The sequence below is a fragment of the Danio rerio genome, chromosome 11 (assembly GCF_049306965.1).
Source record: "Danio rerio strain Tuebingen ecotype United States chromosome 11, GRCz12tu, whole genome shotgun sequence".
Lineage (NCBI taxonomy): Eukaryota > Metazoa > Chordata > Actinopteri > Cypriniformes > Danionidae > Danio > Danio rerio.
The window spans coordinates 46,102,542-46,130,385 of NC_133186.1; the positions used below are offsets into that span (position 1 = coordinate 46,102,542).

At 37.3% G+C, this 27,844-nt stretch overlaps 1 protein-coding gene across 2 annotated transcripts in view; it reads right to left on the minus strand.

Annotated features, from left to right (window-relative positions):
• tmem63bb (transmembrane protein 63Bb) overlaps positions 1-27,844 on the minus strand; it is a 476,742-nt gene that overhangs the window by 206,895 nt on the left and 242,003 nt on the right. The gene's annotated exons all lie outside the window — the stretch shown is intronic.

Here is a 27,844-nt window from a genome sequence, read left to right on the forward strand (position 1 = left end):
ACTTTACTTATAATAATAATAATAATAATGACAAGATAAATTATTATTTTATTATTTATTACTATTATAGAATTTATTATTGTTATATTAATTGTAATCATCCTGTTTTAATGTTTATTGTTATAATTAAAATGATTTAACTTTTAATTTAAGTTTACTTAAATTGATACATATTAAAATAAGACTGTATTGTGTTATTATTATTATTATATGCATTTATTATTGTAATATTAGTAGTAATTATTACTTTTGAATTTACAATTTGATTTAATTTTAATTATATAATAATAATAATAATAAACAACAACAAAATAAATATATATTTATATATTCATTAATATAATATATTATATTAATATTATAATTTATTATTGTGATATTAGTAGTAATTGTTACTTGTGAATGTTATTTTTCTAATTAAAATAATTACAATTTGATTTAACTTAAATTATATAGTAATAATAATAAATTATTATTATTATTATTATTATTATTATTATTATTATTATTTCAACAATAATAACAACAACAAAACATTCACCACTACCAAACAAATAAAAAATAATAAACAAGCACAAATATTACACGCTTCACTGTTAAAATATTAAGATATAATATTAATATTATATCGAAAACAACATAATAGCTTTTTACATTACAACTTTGAAATAGCAATACTAGTTATAATGGCTGTTTTAATTACTTCACTTAGTTTTACTTAATTTTATTTTATTTTGATTAATTATGCCAACACAGGCTCATTGTGAATATGCACCCCGTCCACATTTCTGGAGAGCACGAATTATGTAGCCAGAGGTACGTATGCCTGCATTTCTTCTTTAAAAATTACTTTACTGGGCGGTATGATGCCGCTGCCAGCTTCCGTTCCTTTTCTTGCTACCAGCTGACCACTTACCTCCATGTGAACGGCTTTTCCACTGTTACCAGTTTGCTCAGTGGCTCACCACGTAAGTCGTCAGACTTGGGAGGTGGAGCGAAATTCACCCTGATGATGGGGTTTGAGTCCAGTGAAGAACGGTTCAAGAAAGCAGGTAAAACAAAAACCAAAACAAGAAAATAACTGTGTGAGAATGTGGTGAAATCTGAAAACATGGTAAAAATCAGAAGAGGGCTTTTCTTTATCTGGATTGCTTTTGAAAACACTGTCGGTTGGGTTTAGGGAAGGTGATGGGTGGGGGAGGATCGGTCGGTCGGTCAATCAGTTAGTCAACAGTGCCCTCTGGTGGATTTAAGCGAGAACAGCAGGCACGAATGGCACTCATCAAAGAAAATTTGAGATCTAAAAAAAAAGCATACACCGGGCCCTCTGGTGGATTCACAAAAACAAAAACTGCATAAAAACGTAGCTCCTGGGACGCATTTCATACTCTCCAGAAATGTACATGGGGGTACGTATCCACAATGACCCTGGGTTGCATTATGCAGTCCTGTTCTTTGTTACAAGAGATGTTTTAAATAAATATATTTGGAATAAAATGTCTTTAGCTTAAAAAGAAGTGTTTTATATCACAAAATCCAAATAGACAATGAAATATTATTGTGTAAATAATAACTTCAGTGCTTTATTGTGATCATGCAGCTCTCTAGATATCAGTTCAGGGATCAGCAGTCCATACAATTCCTTTTCACACTGGAGAGAAGAGTCATTGACGTCTACAGCAAAAGAAGCTGCCAAAAGAATATTAAAAGGACATCTTGTGGAAACATCTTGTACACATTCGTGTGGGAATGAACATTGTGCTTTTGAAGAAATCTAAATGTGTTTTCATTTGTTTCTCATTCGCTTTCACTCTAACAAGACAAACCAGAAACACTGTAGGGTCTGCATCACCTCACGTACTCATCTGATATATAATGACAAATGCTAAATGACGTACAAGTTTATTTTCGGATTTCACAAATGCAACATATAGTTCAGATCATTACAGAAATGCTCACTTGCATATATATATATATATATATATATATATATATATATATATATATATATATATATATATATATATATATATATATATATATATATATATATGTTATATGTATGTGTGTATGTATGTGTGTGTGTATATATATATATATATATATATATATATATATATATATATATATATATATATGTGTGTGTGTGTGTGTGTGTGTGTATATATATATATATATATATATATATATATATATATATATATATATATATATGTGTGTGTGTGTGTGTGTGTGTGTGTGTGTGTATATATATATATATATATATATATATATATATATATATATATATATATATATATATATATATGTGTGTGTGTGTGTGTGTGTGTGTGTGTGTATATATATATAGTAGGGAGTTTACCGACGCCACGTCGCCCTGGTCCAAGATTCACCCCAGCTGGCACCTCATCAGCACCGGATCGCTCACAGCTGGACCTCATCAGCCGGAGAGACATAAAAGCCAGCCCCACACACGAGGAAGACGAGCTTCATTTACACATGACTCCCTGCGCTAACGCTTGTGTCTCTCTGTCTCTCCCACAGCGGACTCCATCTCGTGAACGATCCAGCACCCGAACTCTCACTATCCTTCACCTTCTCCCTAGAGCACCCGAGCACCAATACCAAGAAGAGCACCTTATCTTCACCATTTCACTTTGTAAATAAAGCACCCTCCGGGGACTTGTTTGTAACCAACGCCACTGTGTGTGTGTTTTCCCTCTGCCTCGCAACTATATATATATATATACACACACACTGTCAAAACATCTGGTAATAACCAGTTCCTGTATTTTGTGATTCATTCATTTTCTTGTTGGCTTAGTCCCTTTAATAATCCGGGGTCGCCACAGCGGAATGTACCGCCAACTTTTCCAGCATGTTTTTACGCAGCAGACGCCCTTCCAGCCGCAACCCATCTCTCGGAAAGTATTTTGTGATTCTCAAGTGTTTATTTGCATTATGGGATATTGATGTCTGCTCTGTCCACGTTTGATGTTGTAAATTCAACACTACAGTTTAACACAGTGCCTTTTATTGACATTTCAGTAGTTTGAAATAACATAAATGTATAAGAAATAATAATATCTAGAGAAATAAGTCTGTAAAATAGCAGAAAATGTGCTGCAGTTTATTACAAGGTTTTTGAAGCGTAATATACAACACACACTCAGACAATATAGCACTTTAATCTATTACAAATGTTCATAAAAGTCACTTTTTACGACTTTTCTGGTTAAGAGTTGTTGGAAGAAAGATCAAGATCCCATAATGCGATTCAAAACAGAAATAAACGGAGACAAATAAAAAATAAACCCATGAATTCAGGGTTGCTACAGTATAATGCACACATGTTCAATGTCATATATGATATATTAACATATATATTTGCATACAAGTAATTCCAAGAGTTGAAAAGATGTGCTTGTATAATAATATGTACCTGTATGCTTAAATAGGCTTTCGGGGTCTGTCTGACAGAGTGCGCACGACGTGTCTGAAGAGCAAGGAGGGATCTGAGAAGGGTGCGCGACTTACCACAGCAGAATGAACTGCCAACTTATCCAACCAGTACTGGAAATCTCCCATACACTCTCATATTCACACACAATGTAGATTATTTAATTAACATGTAGTGTATGTTTGGACTGGGGGAAACCGGAGCACCTGGAGGAAACCCACGCCAACACGGGGAGAACATGCTACACACAGAAATGCAGCGGACCCAGCCGGGGTCGAACCAGTGACTTTCTTGCTGTGAGGCCACAGGGCTAACCACTGAGCAACTGTGGTGCCCCAGAATGACTACAAACACTGCATATATATGGAAATAAATAGTAGATGAAGATGAAAATGTCACTTAGAACGCTCAGAATGGGAGAGAAAGTGAGTGTGTATTTAAAGCTAATATATACGGTTTAAAGCTTTACAGGAAAAATCTTTGCCGCCGGTCAATAATCAAGTTTATCTACGCTGTTTTTCTCAAGGCAAAGAAACAGGAATCCTGGTTTTCTGTCTTGGTTTGAATTGACAGAAAAGTCACGACTCTCGGTGGCCGTAATGAGACAGTCAAAACAAGCCAAGCTTCTCCTAAACAAACCCAACAAATGAATGCAGACAGAAAGCAAGAAAAACAAAGATAGACACTCGCACGCTTGTAGACGGGGTGAGAAATGACGTGGGAAGTGTGAGAAAGAGAACGCTGGTGATAAAAGTCTGTCTGTCAAAATACAGTTCCAACAACACACATGCTAGATCATGAGAAAGCCACACGAACACGCTCAAGATGGTCAACAAGCAAATCATCGAATAAACAACTGCAGTGTATCGAAGTTATTTATAATGAAAGACAATGTTGATCAATTAGCCGATGTGTTTTTCAATAAAACATAAAGAAAGGGGTGGGGCTAATCAATCAGCTCTGCCTCCTTTTTAAATTAGCCAATTGCATAATAAGCACAATTTAAGAACACTGTTTACATCTGTTTTCATTACTCCACAATCAGTTTTATATATTGTTTACTTTCAGAGATATTTATATATTTACATTTCATAATTGTACTTCTGTCACTTCTGTGTATACACTGAAAAAAGTGTTGAATTTAAACAAACAAATTAAGTTTAATAATGTTCAACTTAATTTGTTTGTTTAAATTCAACACAAATAAATTGTTTAGAACCTCTTAACATAAAAAAATTGAGTAAATCTAAGGAATCATCTTTGAATAATTTTTTTCAGTGTATATATGTGTATCTATGTGTATGTCATTTATGTTGTAAGTATGACTTCACTGTTCATGGCTAAGTAAGAAATTCATTGTACAGGGAAACGTGTTTTCTTATTGTGCACACGACAATAAACAGTTGAATTGAATACAGTGCTCAGCATAATTGAGTACAGCCCATTTTAAAAATGAATATTTTCCTCCATTTCTCAGTAAATTTAGGCAATGAATTTTGGTGCATTTAAACAAAACTGATTGATTAAACAGATATATTTATTAAAATAAGATTTTAGTTACCAAATATATTTAAAAATTGAAAGATAAAACAATTAAATTAAAAAAAAAAACATTGCAAAAACATTACAAAGTACAAAATGTTAACAAAAATTTTACATTTTTTTGCTTTTCTTAATTTTCCCTATTTTTAAATTTGCATTTAAGGTTTTTCTATAACATATACATTTGGCTGTAATAGTTTGTGGGCCGTTATCGTAAGTTATTTTGTTAGATAAGCTTCAGATTTGGCTTCAGTACTGACGAATCTAATGTACAGTTGAAGTCATAATTATTGTATAATGATGGTTTGTTCTGTAGACTATTGAAAAAAAAAATAGCTTAAAGGGGCTGATAATATTGACCTTAAAATGGTGTTTAAAAAATTAATAACTGCTTTTATTCTAGCCGAAATAAAACAAATAAGACTTTCTCCAGAAGAAAAAATATTATCAGACATACTGTAAAAATTTCCTTGCTCTGTTCAACATCATCTGGGAAATCTATAAAGAAGAAAGAATAATTCAAAGGGGGGCAAATAATTCTGACTCCAACTGTATATTCATTCATTTAGTTTCTTGTCGGCTTAGTCCCTTTATTAATCCGAGGTCGCCACAGCGGAATGAACCGCCAACTTATCCAGCAAGTTTTTACGCAGTGGATGCCCTTCCAGCCGCAACCCATCTCTGGGAAACCAACTGTATATGCACAAATATAATATTGTAGAGCTTCCTATTCAAAATATGAATTTAAAAGAGAGATTTGTAAGGGGTGTACTTATATATATGCTGAGCGCTTTGTATATTTAATTTACATCACAGTGCAGCCAGAACCATTAAATTAAAAGCACTCTTGACATTATTGATGGAAAGTTTAAATCATTTACAGGACTTTTGAATCTTGTTCAGCGAAATTAGCACATTTTTTCTGAATAATTTTGTTCAATTTGCCAAATTAAATTTTATTACATTTTACAAGTTGCTTCCTAAACACATCTACAATGAGTGAGTGAAGGATGGAGCGTGAGATTGACAGGCGGATTGGTGCAGTGGCAGAAGTAATGTGGTGATGTATCAGCCCATTGTGGTAAAGGAGCTGAACTAAAAGGCAAAGCTCTCGATTTACTGGTCAATCTACGTTCCTACTCTCACCTATGCTCATGAGCTTTGAGTCATGACCAAAAGGACAAGATCTTGGATACAAGTTCCGATTTTGTGTTCAACAGAATAAATCAACAGGTTTGAAACAAGAAAAGGACGAGACAGATTTTTTGTTTTGTGTGTGTCCTGTCCCTTTAAGTACTGTGCTTATAATCAATCAAGTGTCTAGTAACTTAGAGGGATAGCTCAGCCAAACATTAAACTCTACCCATGGTTTATCGTCTCTCAAATGAATTTAAACCTTCATGAGTTTCTCCTCTTGAAACCAAAATTAAGATATTCTGAAAAAAGCTGAAAACCTGTAACCATTGACTTCCACAGAATTTATTTTTGCTACTATGAAAGTCAATGGTTACAGGTTTTCAGCTTTCTTTAGAATAACTTCATTTAAGTTCAACAGAAGAAAGAAACTCAAAGGTTTCCAACATTTTTCTAAATATCTGATTTTGTGTTCAACGGAATAAATGAACAGGTTTGAAACAGGACAAGGCAGATTTTTCCTTTTTGTGCATGTACTGTCCCTTTAAATACTGTCCTTATAATGAGAATATCATTAAAGTCTAACTTAAAGGGATAGTTCACGCAAAAATGAACCTCTACCCATGGCTTGCTGTCCCTCAGGTAGTTTTAATATGTGTTAAACACAAATTAAGATTTTTTTGAAGAAAGCTTAAAACTGGTAACCATTGACTTCCATAGTAGCAAAATCAAACACTATGGAAGTCAATAGTTACAGGTTTCCAACATTTCCAACATCACATTTGATGACGTGTTCAACAGAAAAAACAAACAGGTCTGAAACAAGCAGGAGAACGAGACGGAATTTCTGTTTCTGTGTGTGCGCTGTCTAAATCTCATTATAAAGTCTAAATCTAGTGTCTGGTAACTTAAAGGTGACTTTGTTTTGGCTAACATAAGGTCTGCTTGTATCCGTTTCACAGCACAAACCATATACATTAACCCTCTGTAAGCGCTCGTCTCCATCTATAGCTTGTCTTTATTGTGAGAAAGGCTCCAGAAGCAAAGTCTACAACTGTTGACATCTCACTGCACCTCGGCTTTCACCCGCCGAACAAAAACATCAATACAGGAATCAATTAAGCGGTAATTTAATTCATCCTCCAGGAATTGCCCATCTCCCGAGGGATCCCCACAACTAGTCAATTACAAGCTCATAGGTTTGGTAAAGATTCTGTATGTGGTGCCGATATTTACAAAGGCCGGCATTATTCTGGGGTAGAAACGCAGACGCAGAAGGAGGCCCCGTTTGCTTTGCTCCTCTTTTGATTGTTTCGGGAGAGCTCGGAGAACATTGGACCCCCTTTTTTCCTAACAGAACAAAGCTTACGACTCACAGAACGACTCTTTCTCCCTTTTCAAAATCATGCTTTTCTCTCGTGCGCTACTTACAGATCCTCAAACCCTCCCTTCAGCAAAAACACAGTCATGATGAGCGGGTTTAGTTCGGAAAATAAAACAGTTTAAAGCTTTGGATGTTTATGTACTACATATTCAAATTAAATGTGATTGAGCTGTTGAAAAGTGTATTTAGTACAATCTTAGTGAATCTTAAGCTTCTGTTTACTGTAGATCCCAAAATGCAAAGACTTCAGGGGCTGTTTCATAAAAGTTGTTCAGACGCCTAACGTCTAAACGCTAAACGTCCACATTTAAATTCAGATCATCTAATCTGAGTTCAGCTGAAATAATCATCCAAATGTCGATCTGATAAAATCCCTAGGAGGAGTTTGTTAAAATACAACGCCTGGAAATGGCAAAAACGCCAATTTTTCGCTGCAGGAAATTAAAAAGATCCGACTTTCTGTTTGAGATTCCACTCCAAGAGACTTTTTTGTAAGTTTTGGCGTGTTTGAGGTGTGAGCCAATTTTCGTATGCGTGCGTGATTCATAGCTCGGGGGCCAGTCAGTCAAATGTGCAAAGCCCACTTCCTAAACCCATTAAACCCGTAAATTTTCGACACTTCTGAGGCGTGTGCAAAGTTTCGTGAGATTTTAGGCATGTTTAGACTTTCAAAACCGCGATTCATTCCGGAGAAGAAGAAGAATTCCGAAGAAGAAGAGTTCCGAAGAAGAATTCCGAAAAAGAAGAATTCCGAAGAAGAATTCCGAAAAAGAAGAATTCCGAAGAAGAAGAATTCCGAAGAAGAAGAAGAATTCCGAAGAAGAATTCCGAAAAAGAAGAATTCCGAAGAAGAAGAATTCCGAAGAAGAAGAATTCCGAAAAAGAAGAATTCCGAAGAAGAAGAAGAATTCCGAAGAAGAAGAATTCCGAAAAAGAAGAATTCCGAAGAAAAAGAAAAATTCCGAAAAAGAAGAAGAATTCCGAAGAAGAATTCCGAAGAAGAATTCTGAAGAAGTAGAAGTCCGAAGAAGAATTCCGAAAAAGAAGAAGAATTCCGAAAAAGAATTCCGAAAAAGAAGAAGAATTCCGAAGAAGAAGAATTCCGAAAAAGAAGAATTCCGAAGAATTAGAAGTCCAAAGAAGAATTCCGAAGAAGAAGAAGAATTCCGAAAAAGAAGATGAATTTCGAAGAAGGAGAAAAAGAAGAAGAAGAAGAGCAATTCCAATAGGGCCTACGCATCGTTCCGGTGCTCGGTCCCTAATAATATTAAGGCAATCCTTTCTTTTTTGATAAAGTCAACTAATTGCTTTTAACAGTGTAAACCCTTAGCTCCTGTTGTTTTAAATTCACATCACACACTGAAGTCAATCTCTTCTGAAGGGTTTTTCATCCATGCATGTTGATCCATGCACGCTTTCTACCTCTGAATTCTCACTCTAAAAGACAGAAGAAAAGGAGATCCGAGGCGCTTGTTTAAATTCCGGGACAAAGCCCATTGACTGACCGACAAGCCGGAGCAGGGAAGGCCTCACAGGGCGAGCGAGAACAGATGCCAGCGATTGAGGAGACACAGACCGATAAAACCAACACGTAGGCCAGCTTTACTGTAATCTAGGCCTTTAAAAGCCATATCCATTCAGCCTCCAGAGTGCCTCGCTCACACAGACACTGAAAGGCTTTCACTTTCCCCGTATCTGATAGCCCTTTCCCCTCAGAGACACCCTCTCAGGGCTCTGAATGCGTTAAGGCATCGAATACATTCGCCATTTTCTATGCCCACCGTAATTGTGAGTGTCCAAACAAAGGGTGGGAAAGTTTCTTTAAGTTAAGGCGCGCACACAAAGGCAAGCCCAGTCTGACTCGCGAGGTTCATGCTAGTTTTCTGGAGGTCATAGGAGGTCTTGGTTTACATCTTTTAAAGACAACATTGACCGGCCACTTTATTAGGTACACCTGTGTATTAATGCCCATATGGATTAAGAGTTCAACTTCAAACAAAGTCTTCAATAGTCAAGGTAAAACCATTTCTGAAAACTACAAAAGTTCATGCTAGTTTCCTGGAGGTCAAAGAAGGATCAAAGGAAATCTTTTAAAGACAACATTGACTACGTTTACATGGATATCAGTAATGGAATTATTTGCTTTAATCTAATTAAGACAATAATAAGATTGAGGTGTTTTACATGAGTTGCTTTATAAATGTTCCTTTCATGATCGCGTTTTACATGTTATAGCATGTAATTCCATTAATGTCATCGTGTCACAGCGCTGTCCACATTTCCTCTGGAGTTTCATATCATTTCAAGTGTTTCATTTTCAGAGATGGCGAAAGTACACACATCCTTTACTCAATTACATGTACAGATACGCATGCAAAGTAAAAAGTACAGATTACTACTACAGGTTTTAGTTTCACTAGGTAGGTAAAAATCCGGTTCCCTCCATGACACACACTCATAGCGATTATCATGTACTGTACGGCCGATGGATCAAAAAGAACAGCTGCCATTCATGTTCATACACTCTAAAAATAATTCCTTAGGCCTGTCTATCGTTATAAATAACGTCTTACATTTTACACTGAATTCTGTCCAAAATATATAGATTTTTTACATTTTTTGGGAATTTTTTTTATTGAATATTTTTTAAATATATTTTCTTTTGCTAAAATAAATATATTTATTTTAGCAAAAGGAATAAATAATATCAATATCTGACTGTAAACTACATATATATATATATATATATATATATATATATATATATATATATATATATATATATATATATATATATATATATATATATATATATATATATTTATTTATTATTTTATTATTATTATTATTATTTTTTTGCTTTAGCAGCTCATTATTTTAGCGTTTTTTTCCAGGGTATTGTGGATATTTTATTTAGTGGATAAACATTAATTCTGTTAACTTATTTATTCTATGCAAAAAGCTACATGCACAGGCCTGACTACAACCTACAGATATGTAAAACATGTGTTTGATCTTTTATTCACATGATAAATTCAGGATCTTCAGCATTATATTTTTTATTTCTAAATTGCCCAGTATAGTTCCTTTTATTGTTATGAAATATTTGTTCAAAATATAATTAATATGCCAATATGTCAAATATTATAGTCAATAAAAACTGTTAAACAGCAATAATTCTGTGTTAGTAAATATGATTCATTGAAAATAACGAAATAAATCGTAATGCATAAAGTTTTTATAAAGTATTTGATTGTTTTAGTACTAAATGTACAAATCTTTACAAAAAAAGCTATTTTTTTCATGAAATTACATTAAAAGATCAGAGAAATCCCGAGCAGTATGATCTTAAGTGGATGTCTATTACCTGTCTATTAATGCAAATATTCAATCAGCCAATCAAACGGCAGCAACTTGCTGAAGTTCAGAAACTAAAAGAAAGCTGATTTTGTTGCATTTCCACAAACAATTTTAGCCTATATTGAAACAAAAAGCTTATGAGGAATTTATTTGCAATAACACATGATCAAAGTTTTTAATTCAATTCAGTTCAATAGTATTGCGACTTCCTGATTCCTCCTTAAGTCACTATAGAGGCAGTGAGGGTCCTCTGATTCGTGATGCGCTGGTGACACGCTGATCCCAAGATGTTAGTAGCAAAACTTTATATAAACTTGAAACATGACATAACAAACAGCAAACTGTGGGATGTATACTCAATGCGCATAAGGCTAATTATTGCGTTGTAGGGTGGTGTGTAGAGATATAGGGCTGTTGCATGTTACGGCAACCCCACTCTCATTCTCTTTTCCTAACACCTGCGTGCACACTCACACGCTTTATTTTCTCTAGCAGATGCCAGGTATGCCCACTTGACCAAACATAACACGTCACTGTGAAACCCAAACTAATTGGTAAACAAATAAACATTAGCATTAAAAGAAAAGTAACATGGCTCCTATAAATAGAAACATATTGACCGGCCACTTTATTAGGTACACCTGTTTATTATATCAAATATCTAATCAGCCAATCAAGCGGCAGCATCTTGCTGTAGTTCAAAAACTAAAAGAAAGGTGATTTAGTCAGAAAGATATAGATTTAAAAATACTAAATATATATGAAAAAATACTAAAGTTCATGTTAGTTTTCTGAAGGTCAAAGGAGGTCTTTATGGGTGCTTTCACACTAGCACTTTTGGTCCGCACCCAGGTTTGTTTGACGTCAGAGTACGGTACATTTAGCTATTGTGAACGTGTCTTCTGAACACCCACGAACCGTACCCGAGTCTGCCTGAAAGAGGTGGTCTGGGGTATGGTTCACGCAAACTCTGGTCTGGTTCACTTCTGGTAAGTGACCAAAATGAACGCAATTTCGAGCCCTGCACATGAACGTAAGCAGTCAGCTGGTGAGGGTGAAAAGAAACAGAAGCCGTCGACGGCATCATACCGCCCAGTAACCCTCATTTTAAAGAGGAATTGCAGCCAAATGTAGCTCTAGCGATAAAAGTTGAGCTCTCCAGAAACGTATACGGGGGTACATATTTACAATGAGCCAGTGATGATAGTTTCCATTCCCAAACAGAAGAAAAAATATCAATAAAATACCACAAAGACTCTAGAAGTTGCAAAAATAAACTTTTAGAAATTTAGAAATCAAGTTATTTATAAAATACTAGAAACTTCTGACAACTACACAAGTTCATGCTAAGTAGGTCTTTGCTTACATCTTTAAGGAAAATATTGACTGAGCACCTGTACCGTACAATTGCTCATTGACACAAATATCTAATCTGCACACAAGTTGTTTGTAGTTTTGCTTATTGTGATCAATTGATCAGGATAATTAGAGGCATTTTCAAGATTAGTTTTCCAAATCTGTTGTAGAATCCATCAGCAATATCGCCTTTTCCAGAACGCATACTAATGGAAATTCCTGCAAGCTAAAAGGAGAGGCAGACTTACACTCATACAAGCTTCATCTCCCCACCATTAGTGCATTCCACCCCAAAAAAATCTCCCTTCTTGCAGACTGACCCCTTTGTGTGTTTTATATTGACACACAGGTGCTATACTTGACCTGGGACACTAATCCTCTGACCTCTGACTCTTCAGATAAAGGCTAAAGGATATATTAAGCCGAGCTGTCATTCAAAGTCTTGGACTAGAAGTGCAAAGGCTTGGTTTGAGTCCATGGAAGTGAATGTCCAGAACAGACGGGGGGCGTAAGAGAGATTTAACACACAGCTGTGAACACTATGGTGGCGCTGCATTTACCCAAAAATCGGATTCGTGGTCTGCTTTAAGTACTTTAACTGTGACTGTGGATGGAGGGAGCTAGATTAGTCTCAATTATAATGCACGCAAAAAACACAGCGTACACATACACAGCCAGATTCACAGGTATGAAACCTAAAAATTCATGTGCATAAAATATATACAGATGAAGTCAGAATTATAAACCCTCCTGTATATTTTCCCCAATTTCCAACAAACATGTCTAATCATAATAGTTTTCATAACTCATTTCTAATAACTGATTTATTTTCTCTTTGCCATGATGACAGCACATAATATTAGACTAGATATTCTTCAAGACACTAGTATTCAGCTTAGGGTGACATTTAAGGGCTAAACTAGATTAATTAGGGTAAATCAGGGGTGTCTAAGGCCCCGTTTACACTAATGCGTTTTAGTTTGAAAATGCATAAGTTTTGCTACGGTTACGGCATCCGTCCACACTACGCCGGAGTTCTCAAGCGCCGAAAACAGAGCGTTTTGAAAATGCTGGAGAGGCCGTTTTCATTCTGAAACGCTGCTGCTCCGTCCGAACTCGGGCCGATTACTACCTGCTATCTGGGACTAGCCACGATGGAAGAAATTGTCTTGTTTTTAGCTCTGCGAAATATGCGAAGCGTAGTATAAGCAGTGAATGGTTCAGTCCAGATTTACCCCCAAGCAGTTTATGTAACGGTATGATCCTCCACCATTCAGAGGAATGTATGGGTACGAGGGAGATCTCAGGTCTGGTGGGAGCAAAATGTGGCGACTGACCTCTTTCCTCCTCCACACACGCTCTTCCTCCTACGTCATTAAACCGTGGAGAAGCACCACATTGTTGCCGCAAGCTTAATGATGTACAGAACGGAACGCCTCAATAAATCCGATCTGCCTGTTTACATGACAGTCGCATTGTCACATATCCGATCTATATCTGATTTATTTCCACATATGAAGGAGGCCTGAAACCCATCTCTGAATATCCCAATGCATGCGTTTTTTTCGTGTTTACACGCTCATAGAACAGATCCGATCTGTGTCACATATGAGCAAAAGATCAGAATTGGGTCACATTTAACTGGCAGTGTGAACGGGGCCTGACAGACGCACTGCAAAAATGCTTGATTGCAGTTTTCACTGCTAACTGGGGCCAAACCAGATATTAGATTTAGGGGGTGAATAATTTCACACAGGGATATGAAGGTTTTGTATTTTGTATTCACCCAATAATACAAACCTGCATTTCAAAACTGCATCTTGTGTTATCTTTGACTAATATTTAAATTAGTTTGATGATCTTAAACATTAAAGTGTGACAAAAGCACAAAAAAATAAGGGAATCATGAAGGGGCACACACTTTTCACAGGGATATGTTCACACAGGGATATTTCCTTCTGTATAATTGAAAATGAGATTGCAAATGTCTATATTTTGTTCATGCATTTGTTGTTCCCCATTTAAGTTTGTAAATTGGTACTGTTCAATAATAAAAATGTTGACTTAAGACTAATCTAGCTCCATATGGACACTGAAAGTTCTATGCACAGATTTGAACCTCATGCCTGAACGTCCTTTCCGAGTTTCAAAGCACTTCAGTCATTGATGTCCTTGGCGTCCAGCGTTCCTCTCTTAATGAGCCAGATTTGTCTTGTCTTGTCTTTAAGGAGGTGTGTGTTTGCGGAGTCTTTCAAGCCAGTTTATGCAGCGTTAAGGGTCCAATAAACCCCTTTATAGTGGACGTGCTTCTTTGGACTCATCAGCATCATTAAACGCAGCAAACGCTTGGTGCTTTTCAAAGCAGATTACATCAGGTCAGCTTCATTTGACCTCCAATTATCCTTGACATATGTTTGACCTTTTAGGGTCAGACTCCAGCGGCAATGCTTATTAAAGCACAGCAGATGATGTTTAGGCATGGTCAGAAAAAATATATAATATTCAAACTTTTTTGCTAAAAAAATAAAAAAAAAGGCAGTTTATGCTTGAAAACTCTCCAATTTGGATGAATAATAACCATTATGCAAAGATGAGTTGGCCAAAAGTTCTCCACAGCACTCTAACAGACGCACTGCAAGTTATCAAAAATGGTGAACACAGGGCTATGTACAGTAGTCTTGTATTTTGTATTCACTTAATAATAAAAATAATAATTTTAAAACTGCATCTTGTGTTTACTTGTTCTCTTTGACTGATATTTAAATTAGTTTGATGATCTTAAACATTAACAAACATGACAAACATGCAAAAAATAAGAAATCCAGAAGGGGGCAAATACTTTTTCACAGCACTGAGAGATCAAAACTTTTTGAGGGATCAAAAAAAATCTAAACACTGAGAAAATCCCCCTTAAATTTAAACACTAACGCTATTAGCAAAGCAGTTTACTTTTAAATGAATTAAGTTTTGATATATTTCAAAACTTGTTCACCCTCAGCTGATGATTGATTATAAGGCTTGTTTGGCATGCTGTCTTGGAAGAGAGCCCTGAGCTCATAAGATCCTCGAGCACCGGGGCTCCCTCCCGTTTGTAAGGCGAGAGGGGAGTTTGAGCTCAGGTAGATCTGGAGAACTCCCCTGCTGTAGTAGCTAATGAACAGATAGTGATCGCTCTTAAGAGATAGCTACTGACTAGAAGCATGTCTATGGTGCCGATTTGGATTAGTCAATTCATTTATGAATTTGCTCTTCAGTGTTTGAACTCTCAGTAATGATTAAATCACACTGAACTGAGCTAAACTGAACTGAACTGAACTTAAACACTAAAACCTGAACCACACTGTTCCAGTTACTATGACCATTTATGTGAAGCTGCTTTGACACAATCTACATTGTAAAAGCGCTATACAAATACAGCTGAATTGAATTGAATTGAATTTAAGTTGGATGTTTTTGGACGGTAGGAGGAAACCGGGGAACCTAGAGGAAACCCATGTGAGCACGGGGAGAACGTGTAAACTCTGCACAGAAACGTCAACTGGCTTGGTAAGGACTAGAACCAGTGACGTTCTTGCTGTGAAGCAACAGTGCTAACCACTGGGCCACCCATCTAGGAAAGGAGGAGTAGGGGTGGAATTCATCAGAATAAAGATGGCTGTTACATGGAACTCAGGCTATTTATATTTTATTTGGTCATTTTCTCTAAAGAATAGAGCATCAGTATGGGAGGTTTTACATCATCACTAACGTGGTTCAAACGATGGGACTGCGACAGAGAAACTAAGGGTTTGGGAAAACACTGGAAACTACATCATTCATTTCCCAAACGATGCACCATATTCATAGTTTAGCCCAGTGGTCACCAAACTTGTTCCTAGAGGTCCGGTGTCCTGCAGATTTTAGCTCCAACCCTAATCAAACACACCTGAACAAGCTAATCAAGGTCTTGTATACTTGAAACACCCAGGCAGGTGTGTTGAGGCAAGTTGGAGCAAAACCCTGCAGGGACACCGGAGCTCCAGGAACGAGATTTGGTTGACCCTTGGTTTAGCTACTAGTTATGTCATTGTTTGGGAAAATTGTATGGGTGTTTCCCAGTACTGGGTTGTAACTGGAAGGGCATTAACTGTGTAAAACATAAGCTGGAATAGTCGGGGGTTCATTCCGCTGTAGCGACCCCTGACAAATATGGGACTAAGCTGAAAAAAATGAATGAATGAATGCTATATAGAGGGGTTGTGAATATGATATCTTGATAACCTCCATGATTATATAAGCATGATATAATATATGGATGTACTCACAGTACTATCAGCTTGTTAAGTGGTGATGTGTTGGGGACATATGTAATACTGTTTCCGGGTCCAAGCCGCCACTTATTTGAGTGAGAATTCATTTGTTTATGATGAACTTTTATTCATATCACACAAAAAAATCTTATATCTAATTAAATATTATTTCCCTTGTACAGAGCTGCGTATATGCATTCCTAAATTCAGCTATGACCCATAAATCACTAATGACACTTTCAAACCTCACATTGGAGATGCCATTATTTTCTCATGAGCTTAGATTCTCTTTAAGCTAAAAGGGGTCTGATTCCTATAAGCGCAAACGTATTTTTGCCTTTATTTTGCACAGACTTTATTTGTCAGTGACGTCCGGAGGTTCTCAAGCTGCAGGTGTTGAATATTTGTAGATTTAGTTTTATCTTCAGCAGACGCATCTAAAAACACAAGGCCACTTATTGTGGTTTCCCATGGAATCCACCAGGGCTTGGTATCTGTATGCAGAGATACTGACAGTGGCCTTAAACACACATCTCTGACGCACAGACACTGTTTTAAAGTCATGAAGAAACTCTAAAAAACAGAATGAGAACTGATTGATAGACAGGGGGTGAACGATTGATAATGTTAGAAGGAATGATAGAAAGATGGATGCTTGGATGATAGATAGTACATTTGTGTAAATTCAGTGCTTCCCACATTTAGACTTTACTTGGATGGGCTGCCCAGGTATATTAACAGCTGTGCAAGTATATTTAGTGACAATTTGTTTTTACTATTATCATCATCATCCTTTTCAGGGCTCGAAATTAACTTTTTTACTTGGTAGCACCGGTGCTCCCAACTTCAAATATTTAGGAGCACCAGAAAAAATTTAGGAGCACCCACCAAAAATTAATGAGCACCGCTGCAAATTGTTTTTTAAGGGATTTATTGTATTTTAAAACAACATCAATAGGACTGACAAAAACCAGAAACAACTATCTAACTAATGCTGCGAAGACATTGATATTTGTGTGCAATAATTCCAAAATGAATGTCTAATAATTGGGCCATAGAATATTAATGATGATGAAAATAATAATAGTAACAATGAATTACATTTCTTAATATGATACTGCCTTGTAAAATAAAGCATTGCAGTAAGAAATATTTATTTTGCACTGCTGTTTTTATATGCATGTCAATTTAATAAATAATATTTCTGCTACAAAACAAACAAAAGATTATAATAAATCATTCAATTCAATGATGAAAGCTGCAAAGTCATCAGTAAATAAAATAAAAATAATATACACCTCAAAAAAGAATAGACAAAAGAAAGTAAGTAAAGTCTCACTTCTATCACTCTTTAAAAGTTTTGGTTTCAGTGTGTGTCAATTTAAAGGTTTAGTCTGAGATGATCTTCATTTTTCTGTGTCAGTGGAAAAGCAGGCGAGTCAGCCGACCCAATTTATGAGCAGGCAGAGCAGGATTCTTGCGATGAAAACCGGCGCAATACCGCTCTTTGTTATGAGCTGCAGTTTCAGTGTAAACTTGGTAAAGGCGAGCTTCTTTGGCGATGATATGTACAGTATTAGATTTGACTTTTAGCGGACATTTGTGCTGAACACGCAGTGAATGCAACACATGGAGATTCGGGCGCCTTCTCCAAGAAGCTCGTACTCTATTGATCTCAGCTGGCGGATCATTATTCACCACGTGACGTGTCATGATCGCTCTCATCTGTGCCTCAACTTTAGGTGGGGTTTGCAAACCTGTGTGCTTTAAGTTGTTACTCTTTAGCCGTTTGCATTTCCCGTGGTCATAAAAGCTCCTTCCCTGTCATCTGACAGCGGAATACCTTGAGGGATTGACAGCTAATATGAACCAATATAGCGGCAGGGAAGAGCGATTCAGCATGTTTTTACAAAGAAATCAAAACAGGTCGCACTACAACCATTATCTGCAGTCGCACTAATGCGCCCAAATATATTATGAGGTCGCATAGATTAATTTTCGGGCGCATTTTGGTCGCAATTTCGAGCCCTGCTTTTACTTTTTTGTATCAGTCCATTACCAAAACAACCGCGATTGATTAACCAGTGGAAAGTTTTCTCTCGTTTACCAGTTTCATAGGCTACAAGAACTGTCAACACTCAGACAGTCACGTGTTCTGCAGACCCACAGAGATGCACCTTTTGGATGCAACCTAAAAATGCATCCATTCTACAGCTGGATCTAAAATATTATACTTCCATACTATATAGTACACTAAAAACAGTATATGCAAGCTGAATATATGTCTGAATTCATCGAATTCAAAAAACGGTCAGCGAATGCAGTACCTAATGAATAGTAGGCGAGTTCGAATGCCGCCAATACCTCCTAAAATATTCAGGATTTGGGTTTTGCTTTCGCTTTCTAAAGTTGTTGCTATGTGTTTTTGTATTACGTTTTTATTTAAGCCTACTTTTGCTTAGTATCACAAATTAAAGCATGTGCACAGACAGAAACATTAAATAATTCATTCTTTAATAAACAACTTTACTATATACTGGGAGAGGACGAAAGGACTAATCTAAAACTGCCTGCTAAATATATGTACACCATTTGAAATAGTTAATCAACTCAATTACCGTTTTTAAATAATTTTTTATTCTTGTAATAATTATTATTTTTTAGAGATATTGTGTGTTTTATTCTTTTTTTTAATAATTAATTTCTCATTGGCTGTATAATGTATTCATTTATAATCAGGGCTGGATTGACATAAAGGATAGGTGGGGCTGAAGTCTCAGGGTCCACAAAAGAAGGAGCTCTTGTGACAGAGACGCCGGTGCCAAACTGGGACTCAGAATGTAGCCAAATCAGAATAATAAATAGCCCTGTTTTAGTCACCCATAAAGGTGATCAGATGTCCCAATTTTCCCAAGACAGTCTCTTATTTCGCCACTACTGCGAGAACCGTCTTGTCATCAATGATTAACTTTTATATGTAGTAAAATAAGCTGGTTATGTAGTATGTAGTTAAGCTGGGATAGGCAAAATCTTTGCGCAGATATCACACTCGTAGCAGTGCGATATGGCTGTATATCAGCACTGGGGGGTGGCGTGCGTTAGTTAGTGCCCCTCACCAGTGCCGATATACAGCCATATCGTACTGCTACTCGTGTGATATTGCGTTTATACAACAGTTTGACGGCATAATTGTGTATATAAAAACAAAATCTAACATGGAGAGTCTCAAAAACCCTTTTGTATGAGGAACTACTTTCTTCCACGTTGGATTCAAATCATAAGCTGACAGTTAAACAGTTGAGCAAGCATCTTTTATACTTTAGATCTGTAGTGTCTGCCTTTTGCTGGCCGTATATGTGGGCGGAGTAATACACAAAGGGTAAAGAGGCTGTACGGGTGCTGATATTACTATCAGCCAATCAGATTCGAGAACCAGACAGAACTGTTGTGTATATTATCATATTATGATATATATGATATATCTATGATATCATAGATGATCATAGATATCATAATATGATAATTTAGTAACTCATCTCTAATAACTGATTTATTTTATCTTTGTCATGATGACAGCACATAATATTAGACTAGATATTCTTCAAGACACTTCTATACAGCTTAAAGTGACATTTAAAGGCTTAACTAGGTTAATTAGGTTAACTAGGCAGGTTAGGGTAATTAGGCAAGTTATTGTATAACAGTGGTTTGTTCTGTAGACAGTCGAAAAACATTGGTTAAAGGGGCTAATAATATTGACCTTAAAATGGTTCATAAAAAATTAAAAACTGCTTTTATTCCAGCCAAAATGAAACAAATAAGACTTCCTTCAGCAGAAAAAACATTATCAGACATACTGTCAACATTTCCTTGCTCTGTTAGAAGTAATTTGTGAAATATTAAAAAAAGAAATCAAAAATTGAAAGGGGGGCTAATATATATATATATATATATATATATATATATATATATATATATATATATATATATATATATATATATATATATATATATATATATATATATATATATATAATACATATGGGCCTGCCTCTTGAGGGCAGGACTTTCGAAGGAACTAGGAAATTTGACAGTGATCAGATACAGCTAATCAGCGGACATGAAAACCCAAAGTAAGATATATGGAAAAAATAACCAGATTTTCTACAAGTGCAGCATGAGCCCACAATGCTTTGCATCCTATAAACACAACCAAGCCTTACTCTAGACCACCCCTTTAACACCAGTTAATGGAAACACAGTTGTTCATCCTTAGCTCAAGTTAACTAACAGTGCATTAACTAATGTTATTAAGCATGGATTAGCATTTTAATAATGCATTAGAACATGTTGTACTAATATTGTTCATTAATAGTAACTACACTAACTAACATTACTGAAACCGTATTGCAAAGTGTGACTCAAAAAAGTATGTTTGCAACAGCTCTCTACTACATATATGTCCACTGAGGTCTTGTGTTGTTTTACATACAAACATTTCCACAGGACAGCAGTGGATCTGAGTGTCAGAACGAGGAAGGAAGTGTTTCATCTGTCAGTAAGTGACCTTGAATGAGTTTTGCCCTAAAGCGGTTTCTGCATTGTGACACATGGGACGTCTGCGCCTGTGCTTTTCACCGAAAATACGGCCACCCCGAGGCCTGGGAACGCCCTTTATTGCTGGAACTCCACTCAATCACTTCTGGACTAGTAAATGTACTAGAGCATTTGTCAAGGAGATCTAAAGATTTGGACAGGGACAATGTGGGGTAAAGCAGAGCGGGTGTGGCCATGGAGAAACCAGAGAGTCGGACGCTGAGGAAGTGACACGAGAGGTCAAGAAGCCAGTGTGTTTGACAATACAAAAAGGGGCGTCACGGTGACCCCAAACTTACCACCCTGCCAGCTGGGATCTGAGATTTCTGGAGGCCTCTGTATGAGCGATCTTCATCCATCAGACCTGCGGTGGATCATCAAAAACAGCACATTTACACACATTTACATTTATGCCTACATTAAAACCAACACAATCTCACGGCAATTCTTTTTGATTTAGTGGCTGATTCGTATGAATTCGTACGATCTAATTTGTACAATTTAGTACGACTTGCTCATCCACCAATGACGGTTGCGTTTAGGGGTGGGGTTAGGTGCCACGCCTCATTTTTAAAATCGAATAAATTCGTACGAATTAGCCACTAAACTGGCAAAACGTAAAATATTTACGTTTCCTCGTGAGATCAGGCTGATGGCATATAAACACATTTAGATCATTTACTGTAATCAGTACTATTGGACTGTGAAGAGACTTTCAACCAGCACAACAAAAAATGCTTCTGAAGACAATCACCCAACCCAAGCTCATCCTGGAAACGTAGCCCCGCGGACGTTTCTGGAGACCGCAATTTACGTGGCCGGAGGTTTAGTTTTTTTCGAGCGAACGCTGTGGGGCGGTGTGGCGCTGCTCCGCCCCTCCTCTTCACGCTCACCGGCCGACGGCTCGCCTTCGAGTGGAGGGCTTTCCCGATGCAATCAGTTTGTCCGCTTAGCTCACAGCGTTGCGTCAGCGGAGCAGAGGCCCAGGACGACCGGGATTGAGTCCGGGGAACAGCAGGTTTCGGAAATCAGGTAAGACGAAAAACGGAATCCGAAAAATAAGGGCGAGAACGCAGCGGGATCCGAAAACGCAGTCGAAATCGAAGACGAGGGCTTTTGCTTTTTTTTTCTGGACAGCTTTTGCGAACCGTCGCTCGGGTTTAGGGAAGGAGGAAGAGGAGGGCGGCCGAGTCGGCTAATCCGGCGGCTTTTCGCGCGAGAACGGCGCGCGCTCCCGAGAGGCGCCCGAGACGCGAAAAAGTGCGCACAGCGGCCTCTCGCGGATCCGCGAAAACAAAAACCGCTCGAATACGTACCTCCCGGGACGTAAATCGCGGTCTGCAGAAACGTCCGGGGGGCTACGTTTCCACAATGAGCCCGGGTTGCAATCACCTGCACCTTTAATGCCTAGTTCAGACTGCGTGATTTTAGCCCCGATTTTGGCTCGCCGACAGGTTTTGAGAAATCGCCGACAAATGCCTGAAATCACAGGCAAATCGCTGCTCGTGCACGTGAGTGACAATCACTCAGTATGAACGATCAAAGACGCGATCTGAGAGAATCGCCGATGAGTCAGCGATGCCTGTGAGATATTTGGCGTGCTGAATATGTGGAGCTGTCGGCGATTCAAATCATGCCGTGTGAATTGTGTTCTGACTGAAAATAACATCAGCGATCGCCTACAGCCAATGAGAGAGCGGCTTTCACTTGTGTGTGCGTGTGTGTATACCTGCTGCAGGCCAGCGGGAGGCTGGGGGAGAAGGTAAAAGCGCTCTTTTTCGGTTTATTTGGACCCACGAAATGGAGGAAAAACTAGTGGAGGTTTGACAGGACTCAGGAGCACCCGTGTCTGTTTGACGTTTCATACAGAAAGACATTAGTTTATTATCAACGTTGAGGAGAAAAGGCTAATTTAAACCCAGGTGAGCAAACATGTACATGTTCTACCCCATTAAAGGCTTCTTTCTCATTATGTAGTTAATAACAAAAGATATACGACATGTTTTTGGCTGTGAGACGTAGTTTGGACGAAGTTGTCGGCGATTCTTCCTATAGTAAAGTCATGCAATGTGAATGTCCATGTCGCCGATCCATCTTGCAGTGTTAACAAAGCAGCGACGAAACGCCAGCCCAGATAGTCATGCAGTGTGAAAACATCTGTGACACGACTACTTTGAAAATCATGCAGTCTGAACTCGGCATAAGCCTGTTAGTTTTATTGCAAGCATAAATTATTCTGTAATGTCAGCGAGAAAAACGGTCTTAGTTTTGCAACGTTCTTATAGATTAGCCTATATTACAGTACATACATGAGCCTTAAAATTAAAATCTAAGTCAAAGACTACTCCAAAATGTTTTTCCCATTAAATCAAGCCAAATAATCTGCCTATGACTTAAGCGAAATCATCTCATGTCAAAGAAAAACACAAGATTATTTAGCTTTCCCCATTGGTAGATTATTTAGCTTGTTTTATTTTGACACATTCCTTAAAATAAGACAATCTTTGTTGATTTTCTATAAAAAATGCTTCTTGATTTAAGACCAATTTTAGATATTTGAACTAAAAACAAGACAAAAACTCCAAGTACTCTAATTTCTTTTGCAGTTGTAAGAATGGGTTTTAACCACAGCAGTGCATAGTTCTGCTGAGTGACTAAAGAGTTATCAGTATGATGGTAAAAAAAAACTGTACATTTCTAGTCAAACCATTCTTCTGCAATCTCATACCAAAAACGGAAATAAGGGCAGTATCAATAGCTATAAATGTGGGAGAGTGTTGATATTATGTGATTGTATTGTATTGCAATATGCACAAAAAAAATATTCAAAGATGATTCCTTGGATTTACTTAATTATTATAAAATAAATTTAATTAACTATTATAAAAAGTCTAAATTCTATAGTTGTTATGGTATCACAACAATAAACATAACCCTACTGAAAAAAAATGTTCAAAAACACTATAATATTTACTATAAATTACCGTAGTATTTTTTCTTGAGGTCATTCATGTGGAATATATATATAAAAAAATAATAAAATAAAATAAATAAATAAAAAACGTGACCCCGATCTCCATCACTGGTGACATTTCCAGGTGGCAAAATAGCGAGATTGTATTTTTCGAAACCAGCTGGCCATCACCAACTGGGCCAAATGCTTTTATTATAATCATCATCATCATCATTATTATTATTCTCATCATCATCATAATATTCACATCTTGCAAGAGATAAAAGCTTCCTGCATGTAAAAATAATACATATAAAAAAAATGTTTGTTTGTTTTTTAAACCGACCGGCCCACATTTAAAAAATGGTCCGGACCTTCTGGCATTTGCCAGAATTGCCAGATGGTCAATCCGCCCCTGAAACTGACCAATCAACATGTGACCACATCGTAAAACCCCTAAAGTCCACATATCAGGCTCTGATTTTATCAGTATCTGTCTTTAGAGTCAGTATGGACCTTCTTGAGTCAAAAGACATGTTTTGTCATATAAACGAATGCATATGGTAATTTAGCCTCTTACACGGTGCACTTGGCTCGCACTGAATCCTAGCATTAGTTTAGGGATTCATTTCTCTCTCTAAGCTTTGATTCCAGTTATCAGTTCCTCAGTTTTATCATGATGTATTTTTAATAAATTCCATGCCAAACAGATCTCTATGTCTTGGATGCAATTTACGAGTTGAATCGAGTGGATCATCATCAGGAGATCCAGCTTTACACAGCTGTGTGTCATCAGCATACTGCTATGAGGAGAAATAGCATGCTTCCTAATAATGTGGCTGAAATGTAACATATAAAGATTAAAAAGAGGCAGTCCTAATATTGAGCCCTGTGTAACCCCGGTACACAGACAGGGTATTATTATTAGACATTACAAATGCTCTTCTACTAAAGTAACATAAAAACAACACCTACTCCAGCTCTCTTTTTGTTTGGCTATTTTGTCAACAAACTGGACATAAGTCTGTGCGGTGTACAACAGTCTGGATCATTGAAAACAGTTTCTCTTTGTTCAATCTCCAGCACATTAAATAGGTTTCAAATCCTCGTTGGAGATGTTTAACTTATGCATAAGCATTCGCTTACACTAATCAGAGGGGTTTAACATTTGAACATTTTAATGAGTGTGTGCAGAGGTTTATACACTAATATTATCATCTGCTAGGTTATACAAAAATCATATAAGTAAAGCAGCAAGACACAGTCTGAGTAATCCTTCAATAGCTGCATGATTATGCATCTTCCATCTTCATGCACTTTCAGGTTTCATGATTACGAATTTTAAGTCTTTTGCACATTCAATTGTTGTTAAGAAATGCACTGTAAACTAACGTATTTTTAAAAATGATGATAAATATCAAATTAATAAAAGTGTGTTCATCAGTAAGTCAAATTAAAAACACTAAAACAAAATGCATTATTGCCCTTTTTTCCAGACCAGGCTCATTGTGGAAACGTAGCCCCGCGGACGTTTCTGGAGGCCGCGAAATTTGTCCCGGGAGGTACGTATTTGTGCAGTTTTTGTTTTTGCGAATCCGTGAGAGGCCGCTGTGCCGAATTTTTTCGCGTCTCGAATGACTCTCGGGAGGCTTTCTCAGGGGGGGAGCGGGAGGGAGCGGCTTTTCACGCGAGAACAGCGTGGGCACAAACGGCGCGCTGTTCTTGCGTGAAAAGCCGCTAGAGGCCGCTGTCCAGCGACCGTCTGTCCGACTGACTGACTGATTGAATGACTGAACGATCGACTGGGCGGCCAGCCAATTGGAAAATCGGCCAACCCAGCCTTCCTCCTCCTCCTCCTTCCCGAAACCCAAGCGACAATTTACAAAAGTCATCCAGAAAAGAAAAGCAAAAGCTCTCGTCCGATTTTTCGGATTTCACCGCATTCTCGCCCCGTGACGAACTCGTCCGCTTTTATTTTTTTGGATTCTGTTTTTCATCTTACCTGATTTCTGAAACCGATCTTCCACAGACTCGAACCCAGTCATCGCCGTGGCCAGCTCCTCCTCCTGCTGGCCTCCACTCCTTCGACGTAACACTACGAGCTAAGTGGACAAACTGGTTTGCGCTGGGAAAGCCCTCCACACGGAGGTGAGCCGTTACAGCTGGCAAGCGCGAAGAAGAGGAGCGGCGTCACACCCCCCGTAGCATTCGGTCGAAAAAACCAAATGCAGCCATACGTACCTGCAGGGGCGAAGCAGTGGTGTAGTAGGTACTGCTGGCGCCTAACAGCAAGAAGGTCGCTGGGTCGCTAGTTCAAGCCTCGGCTCAGTTGGTGTTTCTGTGTGGAGTTTGCATGTTCTGCCCGCGTTCGCGTAGGTTTCCTCCGGGTGCTCCGGTTTCCGGTTTTCAAAAGATGATATTCTGAAGAATGCTTAAAACCTGTAACCACTGACTTCCATAACAAAAAAAACAAATACCGTGGAAGTCAATGGTTACAGGTTTTCAACATTTTACAAAATATCATCTGTGTTGAACATTGGAAAGATGACTAAATTAAAATGTTTGCATGCATCTTGAACACAAAAATAGATTTCTAATATATTTTGAAGAATGCTGAAAACCTGTAACCATTGACTTTAATAATGACCAAATTTAAATTTTTGCAAGAACTATCCCTTAAAGGTTTAGTGCCCTATGAAGCCAAAATGACACCTTCCGATGCTCCTAATGATGCATCTTGAACATATTACAGTAGATCAAGGGTTACAGGTTTTCAGCATTTTTCAAAATATCTTCTTTTGTGTTCAACAGCAGAAAGAAACTTTTTGAAACAGATTTGAAACAGGTAAGAGTAAACGATAAATAAAAAGATTTTGTGTGAACGATCCCTTTAAGCTTTAGTGCCCTATGAGGCTAAAACAATGACGTTTGAGGCTCCTAATGATGCTCTTTGAACACAAAGGAAAATATTTTGAAGAATGCTGAAAATCTGTAACCACTGACTTCCATCATTGGTTACAACATTTTTCAAAACATCTTCGTTTTTGAGTTCAACAGAGGAAAGAAATTTAAGCAAAATATATGTATTTTGTTGTTGTTCAAACTACTTAAAATAAGTGTAAATAAGTAAGTAAAGTAAGTAAGTAAGTAAAGTTTATTTATAAAGCACATTTACTTCAGTTTGGCACTGACCAAAGTGCTGAGCAAAACCATAGCACACACTCTAAAAGAGTAAAAGATAACAATAAAAGTAATAAAAGTATTACAGCAACAACCACAATAAAGATTAAAAGCCTGGGAATGCAATAGAATAAAAATGTGTCTTAAGTCTGGACTTAAAAATAGAGAGAGAAGAAGCACTTGTAATATCCGGTGGTAGCTGGTTCCACAAACGAGGAGCAGCGACTGCAAAGGCTCTATCCCCTTTCAGTTTAAGTCGTGACCGAGGAACTTGAAGTAAACTTTTATTTGAGGACCTAAGAGACCGAGGAGTTGACTGTAAGTTAATAAGCTCTGATATATAAGAAGGTGCTTGCCCATTCAGTGCTTTAAAAACAATAAGTAAAATCTTGAACTGAATTCTAAAATTAACAGGAAGCGAATGAAGGGATGCTAAAACTGGTGAGATATGAGCATGTTTTTTGGTGCCTGTTAAAAGTCTAGCTTTGGTGATACATCGATTTTACAGAACGGAATATCTAAAACACAGGCTGGACTAGTCGTCGCAGGATGTATTATTGCTGTGAGACTGGTGCTGCGAAATTGGAAGA